The sequence below is a fragment of the Panulirus ornatus genome, chromosome 31 (genome assembly GCF_036320965.1).
Source record: "Panulirus ornatus isolate Po-2019 chromosome 31, ASM3632096v1, whole genome shotgun sequence".
Lineage (NCBI taxonomy): Eukaryota > Metazoa > Arthropoda > Malacostraca > Decapoda > Palinuridae > Panulirus > Panulirus ornatus.
The window spans coordinates 7,550,001-7,567,888 of record NC_092254.1 but is presented as its reverse complement, the minus strand read 5'-3'; the positions used below and the strand labels follow the sequence as shown (position 1 = coordinate 7,567,888).

At 44.7% G+C, this 17,888-nt stretch overlaps 1 protein-coding gene and 1 long non-coding RNA gene across 3 annotated transcripts in view; one reads left to right on the top strand and one right to left on the bottom strand.

Annotated features, from left to right (window-relative positions):
- LOC139758800 (uncharacterized) overlaps positions 1–6,834 on the top strand; it is a 281,740-nt gene extending 274,906 nt beyond the window's left edge. The window contains exon 5 of the long non-coding RNA XR_011714930.1: positions 6,757–6,834. This is a non-coding gene — a long non-coding RNA (uncharacterized lncRNA). The remainder of the gene's footprint in view (positions 1–6,756) is intronic.
- The window catches only part of LOC139758798 (steroid hormone receptor ERR1-like), a 301,766-nt gene that overhangs the window by 272,041 nt on the left and 11,837 nt on the right, over positions 1–17,888 (bottom strand). The window lies entirely within an intron of this gene.

Genomic DNA, 17,888 nt, shown 5'->3' with positions numbered 1-17,888 from the left:
TTTTAACTAAATTCTTACCTTCAAGAATTAGAATGAATATTAATTAAAATTCCCTTCGATTAGAATAAAACCTAAACTAGTTTTCCTGCATAATGGTAAAGAACAAGTTAGATAATTTTCTTCCTATGAATTTTCTTTTTTTTCCCCCAGTCGCACTGGACACAAAATCAATTCTCGGGACATACAAACAAGTTGGGGAAACATTCTTTATTTTCTCTCTTTTTTTCCCCCCCCACACCACCACCCTTCGTCCTTGGAGGGCCATCTAGACACTCTGCTGTCGGTCAGCAGTATTGATCTTGGCGTCCTGATTGGGTGCTGAGTCGAGCAGCCTGTGCCACGAGATACTGACTAGGCTGGTGATGGTTGTTGTGGCCCCGGGGGGGAAGTTGTTGTGACATCCGGAGAGGAATCCTGTATTATGAGGCAGCTCACTACAGGCCATGGAGATTGTGGGAGCCTCGCAATACATGTTTTGCGATGCTGTGTCGCCTTAAAGGCGGCACGACTGAACGACCATTGAGCACGGCGTTTACGACCCTTGAGCACGACGGAATGATCATTGAGCACGACGTTACGACCCTTGAGCACGACGTGAAGATCCGTGAGCACGATGGAACGACCCTTGAGCACGATGGGACGACCCATGAGCACGACCTCACTAACCATGAACGCGACGGATTGAACCTTGGGTATTATAACATGCGGTCTTTGACGTAACCTTTGGGGTCAGGTCAAAAACCAGGCCATAATGTCCAAGGGGTCGTATAGTAGTAAGCTCATCATTGATATGTTTATACTTTCTCGCTGTCTCCCGCGTTCGCGAGGTAGCGCAAGGAAACAGACGAAAGAATGGCCCAACCCACTCACCTACACATGTATATACATACACGCCCACACACGCACATATACATACCTATACATTTCAACGTATACATATACACAGACACAGACATATACATATATACACAGGTACATATTCATACATGCTGCCTTTATTCATTCTCGTCGCCACCCCGCCACACATGAAATAGCATCACCCCTCCCCCCGCGAGGTATATATATATATATATATATATATATATATATATATATATATATATATATATATATATATATATATATATGTATGTATGTATGTATGTATATATATATATGCACAACACGACTGTGAGCCGCAGTGAAGGCTGTTCGTCATTATGATACTAAGCAGGCGTTAATTTTTCCCGTTCTCATCATATCCGTTAAGCATTTGTCTTGCTTGGTAAGAAAAATAAGAATCCAAATATTCATAACAACTTGGCCTTTGTTCTGCAGCCACGTGATATCAGGTCCTTGCCTTATCAGATACTAAGCTTAGTAAGGTAAGAGTGCTTGTTTCTAGGTGTCAAACGCCAGCGACCCTGGTGGTGTATGTTACCGTACTCAGTCTCCTATAGGTTTAACTCCACCGTGAGAGGAGTATATGTAATTGATGCTGTGTAGAGGCGAGAAATGGTTCGTTTGGTAACGTTGTTCAGTGGGTGTTATAGTGTCGCCAAGCAAATGGGTTCTGGCTAATTGGCGCCCCCCTCCCCAGACATCACCTTCTGCAGCGAATGTGGCTGCTGGAGTTTTTTTTTTTTTTTCTTTTCTTTTTTCTTTTTTTTTGAGCCCTCGAGACCAGCAGCGTTAGGGTACGTTGTACCGGCGATAGGGCGGCCGACGATTCTCGTCTTATGTGGTACTGTCAGAGGTTCCTGATCGACGGCAGTTGATAGTTTTTTGTTTTTGCAATGTGTACTTTGGTCATGTGAGCACCACTGATAATGTTTAAATATTGTGTGTGTGTTTTACGGGGAGAGAGTTTTACGGTAGTGTTGCCCCGTCTCTTAATTTTTTTTTTTTTTTTTTGCAATGTGTACTTTTGTCATGTGAACACCACTGATAATGTTTAAATATTTTGTGTGTGTGTGTGTGTGTGTGTGTGTGTGTGTGTGTGTGTTTTACGGGGAGAGTGTTTTACGGTAGTGTTGCCCCGTCTCTTAACTTTGTATATGTACCGTGTCTTCAGATCATGTTTGTACACACACATAACACACACACAAACACACATACATACGAGCCAAAGCCAGGCGTGTGTCTGTGTATGTGTTACCGGACTCCGTCAGCATGTTTTTATACCCCGAGCGATGCTGTATTTCAGTCGGCGAACGATGCATCGTTGACACCCATCCTGTTCTAGAGAAGCCCACCTTATTCTCCTGCTGCGTGGGGCGCACTAAATGAAGTTCGTTTGTTTTCCACCAAAAATTGTCTATCGTCTTCTGCAGTAACGTAATACTATTTCTTCCAGAGTTATGACACTTCCTTGAATGGCTCAGGAACTTTAATGTCAAGACGCACTTTGCTGGAAAGCTGTTTCAGACATACGTTCTCTTTTATGATGAGACAGTTTTCTGGCTATACCTCAAAAGTATAATAACTGGAAGGTAGGTTTTTACTTTTTGATGGCTTTTCCAGTCTGTTCGTTCCCTGGCGGTGAGGGTACAGTATATTACACATTCTAAGGGTCGAATTATCTTGTCAGTTTGTGTATTTATCATCGTTATTATTGACGCGTCATGCAAACGTCTCGGTGGATGCAGTAAATCGTTCGAGCTTCGAACGCAATCGCGTCGATCGAAGTGTGTGTGTGTGTGTGTGTTTGTGTACTTCGCGAGGACAGGCGTCCTCGTTATAAGTAAGACTTGACTGCTCGTAACTCTGCCATGTAACCCCTTGAGCAGGTCGCGACGTGGTGATCCTTGTGAACGCGACTCTTCGACCTTGTGCAGAAAGTTACTATCCTTGGATAGGATGGCCTGGCCTTTTGACCGAACTCTTTAAGGTCATCCTTGGATTAGGAACATCGTACTTAAGGGAGTTAGCTGTAAGGTAGTACCTCATATTTAGAATTTTCAGTCCCTTTATATAACGTGCTCAATTTTCGTCTATATAAAAAACTGACATTACTGTCGTCTTTGATCCTTACTAATCTTTCTGATCCACTTTTCTCGTTTGGAATAATCCTACTCCTCTCCAGTGGAAGAGTGATCGGGTTTGCCGTAAGATAAGCTGATGCATTTTCTCTTTTCCTGTCTTCGGAATATCACTTTTCTCGTAATCTATCTATATATATAATCGAAGTCGTTTTGTCAGTGAAGTATACTCGCGATGCGATGCTAATGGATCTTCACCCTTATAGAATATTTTGTTTTGCCCCGCTGCACAGCGTGACGGGCTATTTTAGGTGTGGCCAAGATCAAGGAACGGGATGGTGGTGTCAGAGCTTTATAGAAAATTAGGAAGAGAAACGGATGAAAATGATTTCCCTCAACGGAGGAAGGTCAAACGTTGGACTCTTACCCATCACAGCGTTGGGTTACGTTAGGTTAGGATAGCTTCCAGAGCTAATGAAGATAGGATAGGCTTCTAAGCTGATGAGGTTGTAGAGGCCTGGTTAGGCTTCGAACTTTTAGTGAGATTTGGTTAGGCTTTCAAACTAGCGAGGCTAGGATAGGCGCCCGAGCTTTGTGAAGCTAGGCTCCAAACCTAACTGGAGTCGAAACTTTGTGAAATGAATGCCGAACTTAAGCTCGTGTGACAGTGATAAACTTATAGAAAAAAGAAAGCTACAGCCTTTTAAAGAGTTTATACTCCACTGACATTAATTAGAAATACATAAAGCGCGAAGTGTACAGAAAGTATTGTAAAACAACTTTATAGTAACGGTCTTTTGCTCGTTCATATAGACGGAGCGAATGTAACGACTAGGCAATAAACAAGAAAGACCATAAACTGAAAGTATAAACATTCATACCGAGAGGTTTTGAAAAACATATTTTTCTCAGGTGTCTGGTTGTCCAAACGCCAAAGCCTTTAAGTGTGTCTCTTAAACAGCATACATGAATGGTGGTATTTCATCTTTTTTTCTGCTAGTCTTTGTCGACTGTTGAGTGTGCCATTGGCTGGCCGTGCAGCGGAGTACTCCGTGGGACCAGTCATGATAAAAACAACTACAGTCAATGCAGCAGCAGCATCAGAGGTGTGAGGGGGGTGTCACAGACGAAGCCCTACCTTGTGATGAAACCATACACATGACCGGAACAGCGCTCAATATGCAGCTTGATGAAGTCGAAAGTAGCCACACGTGCCCGCATTCGTTGGTGCTGATGGGATGCGGTTTGAAGCGGCGTTCGCGTTGTTTTGATGGGCTACAGTTTGAAGCTGTGTTCCTGTTGTTTTGATGGGCTGTGGCTCGAGAGGTGTTCGTGTTGGTAGGCTGCAGTGTGAGCGCTATTCAGTTGTACGGACTGCAGTCTGGTGCGCTGTTTGTTTCAGTAGGATGCATTTTTAGTGCTATTGGTGTTTGAAGGGATGCGGTTTTGAACGCTGCTCGAGCTGACGGACTTCAGTTTGAACGCTGTTCGTGCTGGTGGACTGCAATTTAAATGCCGTTCGTGTTGATGGAGTGCCGTTTGAACGCTGTTCGTGTTGATGGAGTGCAGTTTGAACGCGCGTTGGGGAACATTTGTGTGGTTTCACAGTGCAGGGCTTCGTCGGTGAGCCTTCACAGTGTGCCTGCCTCTGTCGTATTATTTTTAATCACGGCTTGTGTATGGGCATTTTCGTAGCCACACCCCACCCCTGGCGCTAGTCACCATTTAACTCCGACGCAGGTTTGAAGTTGCAATGGTATTCGAGGGGCCTGATGCATTCGAATCATCCATGGGACCTTAGACGCCTTGCACCAACATGCTCAAGGGTATGACCGTCTTGTATTTATCGGTAATAGCCAGGTTGGTGGTGAGGGAGATAACGTGCACAACCCTTACCAGAACACACGAGAAACCTTATACGGGACCTTAACATACTTCAGGGAAACCGAACAAGCTTCACCTCCTTTAAACATACATTGCCTAATCTTACCATTTACCTCCCCCCCCCCCCCCCATATAAACAGTGTCAGCTTACCATGACAGACGTGCGTCGTGTAAGTGCTTATCGTACCGAATCACGCTTTAGGTGATGAAATGAATGAATTCCTTCTAAATTTAGCTATATCTGACAAACTACTCATGAATTTGACAACTTCAGTATATCCGAGACAGACCAGATCCAACTTGCGTAAACCTTCTGTAGCTTAAACAAAGCATTCTTTGCTTAAACTTTTGAATGATAAAACATTTTCACGTCTCTTAAGTAACCGGGGAAAAAAATTATCCTACCCAGATAAACCATACACAGACGACTTTAAATAAACGATAAATAAACCTTACTTTACCTTTATAACCTAACCTAACCTAACTCAGGGCGTTTTTTTTATTTTATCTTATTTCATTTATTTTTTTGTGGTTTTTACCAGGTGGGCAGATTGTCTTGTGGTCGTTTCAAATTCTCGTCCCGAAATAGGCGATAATGGAAGAGTTTTTTGTTGATCTCACAGGGAAACGGAATACAGGGTTCAGAAACACTTGTAACTCATTCGACTACGGGCGATTCTCTCTCTCTCTCTCTCTCTCTCTCTCTCTCTCTCTCTCTCTCTCTCTCTCTCTGAGGACGGTCCCAGCACGACTGGTTGGTTGTGGAATTGTGAAAAGGCTGAGTGTGACATACCATCCCTAGTATTCATGATAAATGCCCTGACTCTACCAAATCTTACTCCCGCCAGACAGGCTCTATGTAACGTAAACAAATCTTACCTGTCTGAGGAGAAGAAAAAAAAAAGCTTTTTTTTCTCTTTTTTACCAAAAGAAACCTTAAGCGTCACCTTGGAAACCAGGTCGGCAGAGAATAAAGAAAAACCCGCCAAAAGTAGGTAATGCGTTTATCTTTTCCCAATCACTGCCGACTCCTCTGCCTTTTTCTTTTTTTTTTTTGTCTTCAATTATTCTCTCCTTCCCTTGTCCATTCCCAAGTTGATCATTATCCTCACTTCGTTCCTCTTTATCCATTCCACATGGCAGTCTCTGAACTTCCACTCGACGGTAGTAGCGCGAACTAGTCGTGTGATTTATAGGGTAAGATGTTTATTGTCGAGTAACGGGAGATGGCGTCAGACATGATTGGTTAGCCTGGCGTGCTAACAGCTGAAGGTCGTATGATCTGTTATTGACCTAGCTTGAAGAGTTCAAGGTCGTATGCTTCGTTATGACCAAGCTTGAGGGTTCAGGGTCGTATGCTTCGTTATAAACAAGCTTGAGGGTTCAAGGTCGAAACCTTTGTTTATGACCTAGCTTAAGGGTTCAGGGTCGTATGCTTTGTTATGACCTAGCTTAAGGGTTCAGGGTCGTATGCTTCGTTATAAACAAGCTTGAGGGTTCAAGGTCGAAAGCTTTGTTTATGACCTAGCTTAAGGGTTCAGGGTCGTATGCTTTGTTATGACCTAGCTTAAGGGTTCAGGATCGTATGCTTTGGTATGATCTAGCGTAAGGGTTCAAGGTGGAAAGCTTTGTTTATGACTTAGCTTAAGGGTTCAGGGTCGTACGCTTTGTTGTCAGGTCATACATAGTTAAAGAAAATGTATGAGTCCCTTTGACCTAAAACTTCTAAGACTGTCTGTCTTCCTCTCTTTACATTTCATATATCGTTTTTTACCCCATTTTTAAATTATCCTTCGAGGTCTGGCCTCGGTGAGAGACATTTTGTATGTGTTGCTGAAGCTACAGACTTTAAAAAAAAATGGGGGTTTAGTGGCAATTATTGTTGAGTGGTATATTTTTGGTATCATTTCAGATGATGGAACGCGCGACCCATGCCGGCAGGGGCCCTGGGCACGGCAGGATTGTGTCTGCATAGCACTATCATCCCTGGTAAGTCTCGTCACCCGATTGACTTCTTGAGCTCGAATGGTGTGACCCTTAAGCACGACGGTGCGACCCTTGGGTACTGGTATCCTGACTTTAAGACCTAACCCTTCAGAGGCCAGGACATCACACACACACACACCAAGGGTCGTTACGTCGTGCTCAGTGTTCGTACCTTAGTCGTCTTAAAGCTGTAACCGTAGGCTATTATCATGAAAGATGTGACTGGTAGTATTACGAAAGATGTGACTGGTAGTATTACGAAAGATGTGGCTGGTAGTATTACGAAAGATGTGACTGGTAGTATTACGAAAGATGTGGCTGGTAGTATTACGAAAGATGTGGCTGGTAGTATTACGAAAGATGTGGCTGGTAGAATTACGAAAGATGTGATTGGTAGGATTACGAAAGATGTGACTGGTAGGATTACGAAAGATGTGGCTGGTCGGATTGAGAAAATGTTAACCATATCAAGAAATTTCTGTCATTTAGTCTGATTTAACCCCAAGAATTAATACGGCCATGAGACCAGCTGCATGATCACTAACTAAGATTACAAGCAGAGGGAGTAGCGTGCTAACCTCTCCCCCCGAGTGACTGTGAGGCCAGCCAGACAGCAGTTCCCGCGCATCTGCTGAGTTACTGCCATGCCTCACGCTCCGTGTCGTTAAGAAATTTCGCCTCGTTTAATGACAGTGTGTTTTGCCCCCGTAACCTCAGCGAGCGCAGCGGCTTGTCATCTTACGAAGCAGATGACATTTTCATTGGGTGTTATTACGGGACAAGACTTGCCGTACAATTATGCCTTGGAGAAATCCGTTCGTATATGATTGAAATAATTGCATTTGTGTTGGAGGCTGACGATGAATTACGGTAATGCAATACGTCCTGATTAATATTATCATTATATCTAGTTCATATTACCGTCGCATCTACGGTTTGACAACCCCCTTGGCACCTAAACGTATTTTGAGTACGACGGTACGACTCTACGGTATGATGGTCGCCGTACCTCCAAAGGTCGTGCTTTGAGTTCGTACCGTCGTGCTCATAGGATATACACCTCGTGAGGATGAGTTCATTGGCTCTCACTCGGGTTCTTCCATCCCTCATCTCTCGTTTGTTTTTTTAGATATTTGTTTCATCACGTCTTGTCCTACTCTCCCACATGCCTGGCGTCTTAAATGCTCCTCTCTAGTTGACTGGTTTTCCTTCCCTGTTTTCGAAGACGCGCACCACGGCGACGCTGCCGTACCCAGCGTGGATCGGGAAAGTTATGGTAATGTTTCCCCCTTTTGTCCCCCTTAACGTCCATTGGGAGCAAACCTATGGCATCTTGGCTTCGTCCTGGAGCCAAGCTCTCTCTCTCTCTCTCTCTCTCTCTCTCTCTCTCTCTCTCTCTCTCTCTCTCTCTCTCTCTCTCTTGCTCTCTTTTGGTCCTTCCACCTTCTCTAGCCAGTCGATATTCATCCTGCAAGTTCAATGACCCCCCACACACTGGTGCCGCACATACTGTTATTTTTTTGAAGGCTTATGTCCCCCATGTATTTAAAGCAACTTCGACATTGACTTGTAAACATTTTACCGCATATCGCCTGCACTTATCAGCAAATGTGGTTGTTTTAACGTCGGACAGGGTTGTTGAAGAATGAATTGGGGACAACCTCTCATTGGGCGCAAGGTGAGAGTTTTAAATGAACTAATTCACCAGTTGTGGATTGGAAGACGAGGTGAGGTTTAGGGATGCGCACTGTGTGATTTGTGAGGTGAGCCGTCCACCACCAATTATGGGTTGAGGTGGGTTATGGACCAGCACTTGTGGGTTGTGAGACAGGCCATGGACCAGCCAGTGTGGGTTGTGAGACAGCCCATGGATCAGCAAGTGTGGGTTGTGAGACAGCCCATGGACCAGCCAGTGTGGGTTGTGAGACAGCCCATGGACCAGCCAGTGTGGGTTGTGAGATAACCCATGGACCAGCCAGTGTGGGTTGTGAGACAGCCCATGGACCAGCGAGTGTGGGTTGTGAGATAGACCATGGACCAGCCAGTGTGGGTTGTGAGATGGGGCACGGACCACCGAGTATGGGAGTTATAAGAGCACGGAGGAACCACACATTCTGAGTTATGAACTGAGCAGGGAACCATTAGCGGTTTTTTTTTTTTTTATAGACTGCTGTAAACCACTGGTTGTGTGTTGTAACCCGAACTACAAAGCCCTCGAGATGAGACATGATATATTACGAAAGGGTTGGATGTATTTACACTCCATTGGCTCTAAAAGTGTAAATTTTGTCCATTATCTCCAATCCAGTGTTCTCTGCAAGCTGTACTTGCAACGTCACAATGGCCCTTTGTCAGAGAAGTTGGGCTCTGCTTCTGTCTAACAAAAGACCCCAGAACAGAGTCGAACATTTAGAAGCACATGTCTCGTTAAAAGTTGAGCTTGCTCAGGGCTTGTATTGGGCCCAGGTGGATGGAAAACATTACTGAAATAGAATTCTGGATGGCTATAATTTCATTTGTTCATATTATTGATGTAAAGAAGACATCTGTTGCATCGTCGACAAGGGCTTCATCAAAGTCCAGCTCTTTTTTTCCTCTTTTTTTCATGACAGATGAGACGGCAAGGACGACTGAATGCACTATTCGAGGCCATCTCATTAACTCTCCCTCTCTCTCTCTCTCTCTCTCTCTCTCTCTCTCTCTCTCTCTCTCTATATATATATATATATATATATATATATATATATATATATATATATATATATATATATTGATTCCGAAACGTATTATTTTTCTAATTCAGTCTCGTGTTGTTGGCACCGCCATCTCTCTATGGACAAGATCGTCCTGTATTTCGGAGGAGCGTCTTTCCCCCAAGCTCCTGTGTTGCATTCTTGTGTTTTCGTTTGGTAGAGACTAATTACAGACATAGACCACGATGACAGTGCCTCTCCTGTGGCATCGGGGTCACATCTCTAAGTTCACTTCTTGTTGCTTCCTTCCCTCACTCTGCTCCGTCATATCTACCTTCCTCTCTGGCCGGTGTCTGTCTCTCTCTCTCCGTGGGTGTTGATGGATAAACCTCTCTCCCCCTTTTTCTCCATCAACAGCGGTGTCCCTCTAGGTCCTGTCCTGCCCCAACGTACTGGTGTTGCCTCGCATTTATTGCGTACGTAAAAAAAACCCGGGGTACCAAGGGCTACATTAGTCACCAGTTGGCGTGGAGCCGCTCCAACCCTGCATAGCCACGGGACACAAAAAAGTCAACCCACTGGACGGTTCTTGCAGCAAGATATTCTTAGCTCGATAGCAATATTCTAAATCATATAGACAAAGTAGATAATGGGGAAAAGTAGATAATCGACAAAGTCAGAATAGATCATAAAGATAAGTCAAATTTTAAAGGCATCAAAACAAATCGCAAAGACAAAATCAAAATAAATCATAGAGACAAAAACCAGAATAAATCATGGAATTAAAATCATAAAGTGAAAGTCAAAAATAAATCATTCTACTAATTTTTGTCGCTTATCATGTATGTTGGTTGCTCTTGAGCACGACGATACGACCCTTGGGTATTATAATGGCCTCCCCTTTGACCTGACCTAACAAGTTTTAGGTCATACTATTGTGATGCCTCGTCCACGATCGGACCGAAAATGTTGTCCCGAGACAGATGCCTCGCGTGGCTACCACATCATCTCGACGGGTCACGGCCCATGATATAAAGCGTTAAATGGATTCGAAGGAAACACCGCGAGGTGTCGTCGTTAATTTAAAAGTCGTGTCTCCCCGTCTACGTGGCGGGAGACCAGGCGTTTCCGTGCCAGCGTGGGTGACAGGCAAGGCCCACTGCACATGGATACGCAAGGAAGGCAAGCGTGAGAACGGACGTCGACGCACGGAGGGTGGTGTTCAAGGGGCATTCATTCCTTCGGGGAAAGGTAGCGCGTTGTGTACACACACACCCACCTACAGGAGGAGGAGGAGGAGCCGCTGCCATCGCGGGCTGTGCCTATAGCTAGTCTGGACCGAACGAGAACACGAGAATGCCACAGGATCTTCGCGAGGAAAGGCGCTCCTCTAATATTCAGAGCGAACTTGTCCTACAGAGAGATGGCGATGCCACCAACACCTGAGGCTTGATTAGGAAAAAATAATCCGTTTCGGACTATATGGATGGAGAGAGAGAGAGAGAGAGAGAGAGAGAGAGAGAGAGAGAGAGAGAGAGAGAGAGATTGATGAGATGGCCTCGCATAGTGCATTCTGTCGTCCTTGCCGTCTCATCCGTCATGAAAAGACAAAAAAAAAAATTAATATCTGGACTTGGATGAAGCGCTTGCCGACGATGCAACAACACACGTCTTCTTCAGAAGGACGAGGGTCGCGTCGCTCCGGTAACATGAACACATGAGGTCCAATCCATCAACTGACGAAGGTAAACAAACCCCGCCCCACCTCGCCCCGCCCAAAGATGACTCCTCACACTCGCCGTGTTATGTGGAGCCGGGCGGAGTCCGGCAACACCTGCGGGAGGGCCTCGATGGCCACGCGTTGCGACGCGCTGCAATCTCCTCTCGCCACAGTGTCCCGGATCGACATTGGTAATGAAATATTAAGGACATATAAACCGAGGGGGAAACACACACACACACACACACACACACACACACACACACACACACACACACACGCACGCACACACACACACACACACACACACACACACACACACACACACACACACACACACACCTCGTCGTAAACGATTTGCGTCTGGCAAGAAAATACATCCACTGCGCCTCATCAGCGCGCCTTCACACATGGCCTGCCGGCACGTGCCAGTGTGTGTGTGCGTTGTTTGTTGTTTTGCTTAGTGTTTACTACAAGAGGCGGGGAAGGCAAGAGAGTGATCTTTCTCCCACTGTTTTGCGGCCAACAGTAAATATCTTGGGGCATAAATCATGGCCGGTGCGGGGCAGACGTTCCGTCTCCCGTGGCGAGAGGGAGGATCATTAGTTCCCGATCTTTACTTTCCCCCTTCCTATCTTTACTTTCCCCCTCCCCGACCTTTACTTTCCCCTTCCCGACCTTTACTTTCCCCCTTCCCGACCTTTACTTTCCGCCTCCCCGACCTTTACTTTCCATTTACTTTCTCGCCTCCCTGCCTTTACTTTTCGCCCCCCCCCCCCTCCCGACCTTATACTTCCCTCCTCCCTACCTTTACTTCTCGACCCCCGACCGACCTTACTCTCGCACCCGACCTTATTCAAGAGAACCTCGCTCTTGTAACTCCCAAGGAACTATTTAACGAAAGGGCGGTAAAGAAAATGGTACGAAAAGACATTCTCTCTCTCTCTCTCTCTCTCTCTCTCTCTCTCTCTCTCTCTCTCTCTCTCTCTCTCTCTCTCCCACGGGATTCATCTGAGTCAGCTTGGGTGACTGTTTGAATTCCACGACACCTCTCCCTCCCACGCCGTGGGGTCCGCCTCAACTGGGTGCTTCGCTGAGCATCAAGGAAGCATTGTGCGAGAGGGAAGGACATGTGATTATTTTTTTTTTCCTCCTCCTCCTCCTCCTCCTCTTAAAGCATGGGGTTGCGACCCTTGGGCAGAGCACGACGGACGACTTGGGTTGGATGACTTGCCCCCGACAGACTTAAAGGTCGTACTCAAGGGTTTTTTTGGGGGGAGGTCGTCGTGAGTGTTCGTGTAGCACCGGGGTCGTCAAGGGTCGTGCCCAGAGAGTGTTATATCGTCGTCGTGCTTGAGGGGGTGTAGCCGACGTGTGCCCTAGGGTCGTGCTGCTGTTCGTGCTCAAGAGTCGCACTATCGTGCTTAAGGGTCGTATTGTCGTGCTCAGAAGCTCCCACGATGAATAGGTCTCTTTTGGTTTCAGAATATAAGAAAGACGTCCAACAGGTGTACCTTGATTTTATAGAAGCCAAGATAGTGGTTGCTTTCTTGTTGATCACACACACACACACACACACACACACACACACACACACACACACACACATGTAGTTCTTTTACTTATTCTGTGTATGGTACTTTTTAGGTGTTTCTTCAATCTTTATTTCAGTATTATTATATATATATATATATATATATATATATATATATATATATATATATATATATATATATATATATATATATATATCCTATCTCCCAAGATATCTTAAGCTCTTTAAAACCGCACTCACTTTGTCACCGTCAGACACCAGGGAAAGATTTCGTGTCGCTTGATGAGAACAAAGGATTTCCGTAAACATTATACTTGTATGATGTTCTCCACACACACACCCACACACACACACACACACACACGTGTGTGGGTGTGTGTGTGCCTGTGTGTCTTCTGTAACTGTAGATATGAGAAAATTGTGACAGCACCATCTGTGCCTCTTTGTTTTGCAGGATTTCAAAACCTTGCAATCGCTCTCCCCAGCTGACGTTGAAGCTGATGCTGTTCATATGACGATATGATCAAATTAGTCTGGCTCAGAGGTTCACACCATCGTTCGAGAGAACGTTTGACCGTCTGCAGAGGAATTGGGAACTCCATCACTCACACAGCAAGGTGCAGGAAGAGTGCAGAGGAGAAGGGATGCAGTGACATCCCACTGATTGGTTGAATGTAAAGAACCCAGGAAAATTAAAAAGACGTTATGGTAGTTTGAAGAGAAAGTTTTTAAGATTCACCTGACCTGTCCTAACACTCCTGAGGTGATTAACTCCCCCCCCCCCCTGGAACACGACCCTGCATTATTGATGGCCAGAGAGGTCACGCTGCCATACCCACCACCCAAGGGTCGTCTCGTCGTCGTCCTGAAAGGTCGTCCCACCTTCGTGCTCAAGCGACCGTGCCGTCATTCTGAAGTGATCGCACAACCATCGTGCTCGGTGGTCGCGCCGTCGTACTTAAGGATCGTGCTATGTTGCTGGGGGGGGGGGGGGGGGGGGGGTCACAACGCTGTGCTTAAGGATCGTATCGTCGAGCTCAAGAATCGTACCGTCGTGCTCCGGGACCGTAGCGTCGTGCTCCGAGACCATACCGTCGCGCTCCGGGACCGTACCGTCGTGCTTTGAGACCGTACCGTCGTGCTCCGAGATCATACCGTCGTGCTCCGGGACCGTGCCGTCGTGCTCCGGGACCTTACCATCGTGCTCCGGGACCGTACCGTCGTGCTTCGAGACCGTACCGTACAGAAGATAAGAGCGAGATGGAGCAGCAGCTCCTGAGAAACGGTCCTAAGAGCAGTTGTGAGAATGACTCCAGGTATCGAACCACACGGCAAGAGGGAGCAATTGGCCGCAGCCATTCTACGCGTGCCGACAATACCGACAGAAAATTGAAATACTTAAGACTAAATTACATGAGAACCACTGAACTGACAGACTTGGGAGAGAGCAAACGAATAAACGTAGAGGGATATTGTAACAAGACACGCGACCTCTCAGTTTGGACTCGATATATATATATATATATATATATATATATATATATATATATATATATATATATATATATATATATATATATATATATTTCCAAAAGAAGGAACAGAGGGGGCTAGGTGAGGATATTCCAAAAAAGGCCCAGTCCTCTGTTCTTAACGCTACCTCGCTAACGCGGGAAATGGCGAATAGTTAAAAAAAAAAAAAAAAAATATATATATATATATATATATATATATATATATATATATATATATATATATAGATATAGATATATATTATCCCTGGGGATAGGGGAGAAAGAATGCTTCCCACGTATTCCCTGGAAATCCTCCCCTCCCGTTTATAATTTTCCAAAAGAAGGAACGGAGAGGTGGGCCAAGTGAGGATATACCCTCAAAAGCTCACTCCTCTGTTCTTAACGCTACCTCGCTAACGCGGGATGAGGCGAATATGTATGAAAAAAAAATATGTATGTATATATATATTGAAAGAAAGAAACACAGTACAACAATGTTTCTGCGTACAGTACTGAAAGGAACAGTCATTGATTATAATCAAGATAATAACAGCGTTCACGTGAGGAGGATAATAATTATACTAATAACTGTAGCAGTCCATCTCTCACTGTACATAACTCCAGCACAGACAACAAGCGAGGGGCATTGCAATATTTATGTAATTCCGTCGTACCTCTTCTTTGGTGAATTATGAAACGTTCACAGTGGTTAAAAAAAAAGATAATGTAGAGACTTTAATGTTCAAATTACAACAAGAAACGGGTAAACTGTCCTCACAGACATAAATAAAAATGAAGCAAAACCAATATTTCTCTTTCCAGTTTGCTGGCTTTCAAGTTGTTTTCGGATCCCGAGGGAGTGTGAACCTAAACATAAAACCGAGTTTAGAGAAAGTTCGGCGGCGAGACCTGTGCGGAGATATGTATATATGTGTTGTGTAGCCTAGCGTCACACACACACACACACACACACACACACAAGGTGGTCTCCTAAACCTCGTTCGTCTTAGGCGTCCGGTGTCGGGAGCTGCAACTGTCGTGTTTGACCTGACAATTGTTAGGCGTTTAGGTCAAAAGGTCGCCCACCACTCTCAAGGGCCTTGGGCTGCGTACTCAAGAAGGGTCGGCACCCGTTCGCACTCGACGGTCGCCCCGTTGCCTTCAAGGGTCGTCGTGAGAGCGCTGGATAGATCGTCGTCCCGCAGGAAATGTAGGGTGTGATGCATGGGCCGTACGATGAAGAACGGGCGAATGGCAGGAAAAGTTATACATAGGAAAAGGTCAATGTATGCGCGGAGGATAGCATCGGGTTTTGGTCGAGCATAGTTTCAGTATGTCATTTAAATACAGTAGCTTTGAAGAAAAACAATGAGTCGAAAGTAGCGGTATCGAGTGGAATATATATATAGATACGTGCTTCGTTTTCTCTTGTTGTTGAGAATGGGAACGTGTATAGCGTACCATAAATATGCATATGAAAACGATAGAATTGTTCTAGATGTATAGATATCTTACATTACGCATGAAAACGGAATAATCGACATATCAAGGGGTTGATAGGAGATAATGAAGTGGTTGGAGCTTGCAAGGTATACTACAATATTTGTATAAAATACTCGTTTTCATCATATATTATTTCCAAAACGCTCAGCAAGAAGGGACAGGGGAAAAATGGCAATCTAGAACTGGAATAAGGGATAGAATATAGAGGAAAATACTTTTTGACATCAGAGTGAAAAGTGAGGTAGGAAAATGCTATATGTATGAAGTTGAAAAAGTGAGGTAAGAAAATGCTATATGTATGAAGTTGAAAAAGTGAGGTAAAAAAATGCTATATGTATGAAGTTGAAAAACTGAGGTAAGAAAATGCTATATGTATTATTTATTTGGTGGGTAGGGAGGACTCTGAAGATATACAAGAGCGAAGAACTAGAAGAGTGAGTTGGTAAGGGATAATGTACAGTGGTTCGTTACTTGGAGGGAATATAAGGAATGAGGGAAAACATCGAACTAATACTGAGGTAGCCAGTTTGGGGGATGGGCTAGGCTATTCTCCCGGGCGATCATCCCTGAAAGTGAATGAGAGTTCGATGAAATTTCGGAATATGATCGCATCCCCGTCGCTCTCAAGGGAACTTAACGGGGGGCATGCCCGAGGCTAGTACCTTGGCGCCCAAGAATGTTGAGCCGCTCAGGCTCTGCAGTATCGTTACGTATCGCCTCGCTCCCCTCAGAAACAAGTACACTAAAAGCTCTTTGAGATGGTGGGGGAGCGGAAGCCGCGTGCCCATGACAGGAAACGCTGGGGGTGCACATCCTGCCGTATCCTTCTCAGTGACTTTGTTTGCTACACAGGTTGGCAGAGACAGATTCTTAAGACGTGTGTGTAGTGCTAGAACGCAGATTTTTATACCGCAGAAGGAACAGAGAAGGGGGTCAGGTGAGGATATTCCCTCAAAGGCCCAGTCCTCTGTTCTTAACGCTACCTCGCTAACGCGGGAAATGGCGAATAGTATGAAAGAAAAATATATATATATATATATATATATATATATATACGAATAAAGTGTATATGAACGCGCACCTTCATAGCGAACATACAAACCTCCAACAGCCAGCATCGAACCTGGGACCCCTTGTGCAAGAGGCAGGCATGCTAACCGCTAGGCTAAGGGACTGTATAATAGGAAACAACTATTCGAAATACTAAGTACTCGAATAACCTTCGTTGATATATATATACACTTTCTTTACTGCCCCTTCTTCTACTGTTACATATTTTTTTTTCAATTGAGGAGGAGGATTTTCACCCCTTCCCCCTTCAAGCTTCAAGCTTCCGCCCCGCTTAGCTGGCTCTTACGTCAGGCAGGGGGATACGTGGGCAGTATTCTCTCTTCCATATCCCCAGGGATATACCTCATTAATATGAAATCTCTGTGATGGGTTTCCTGCACCTTTAAAGCTGCTCTGCAATACTTGGCAGGGAAATGATGGATTCCTTTGGAGTGAGAAGTTCCTTAACGAGACTGGACTCTGTTTTTTTTTCTCATTTTCTTTTTCCTGGACTGGACTCTGTTTTTTTCTCATTTTCTTTATTTCCTGGACTGGACTGTTCTTGTTTTCTCATTTTCTTTATTTCCTGGACTGGACTCCGTTTTTTTCTCATTTTCTTTATTTCCTGGACTCTTGTTTCTTTCTCATTTTCTTTATTTCCTGGACTGGACTCTTTTTTTCTCATTTTCTTTATTTCCTGGACAGGACTCAGATTTTTTTCCTGTACTGGACTCTTGTTTTTTTTCTCATTTTCTTTATTTCCTGGACAGGACTCTGATTTTTTCTCATTTTCTTTATTTCCTGGACTGGACCCTTGTTTTTTTCTCATTTTCTTTAGTTCCTGGACTGGACTCTTGTTTTTTCTCATTTTCTTTATTTTTCATTTTCTTTACTTCCTGGTGTTCAAGTTAAGAAATCAGTTCTGCCTTCAGTGTTCTGACAGAAATACGCTAATTTCTTGTTTATTTCCGGGTGTTCAAGTTCAGAAATCAGTTCTGCCTCTTCAGTGATCTTAAGGACATA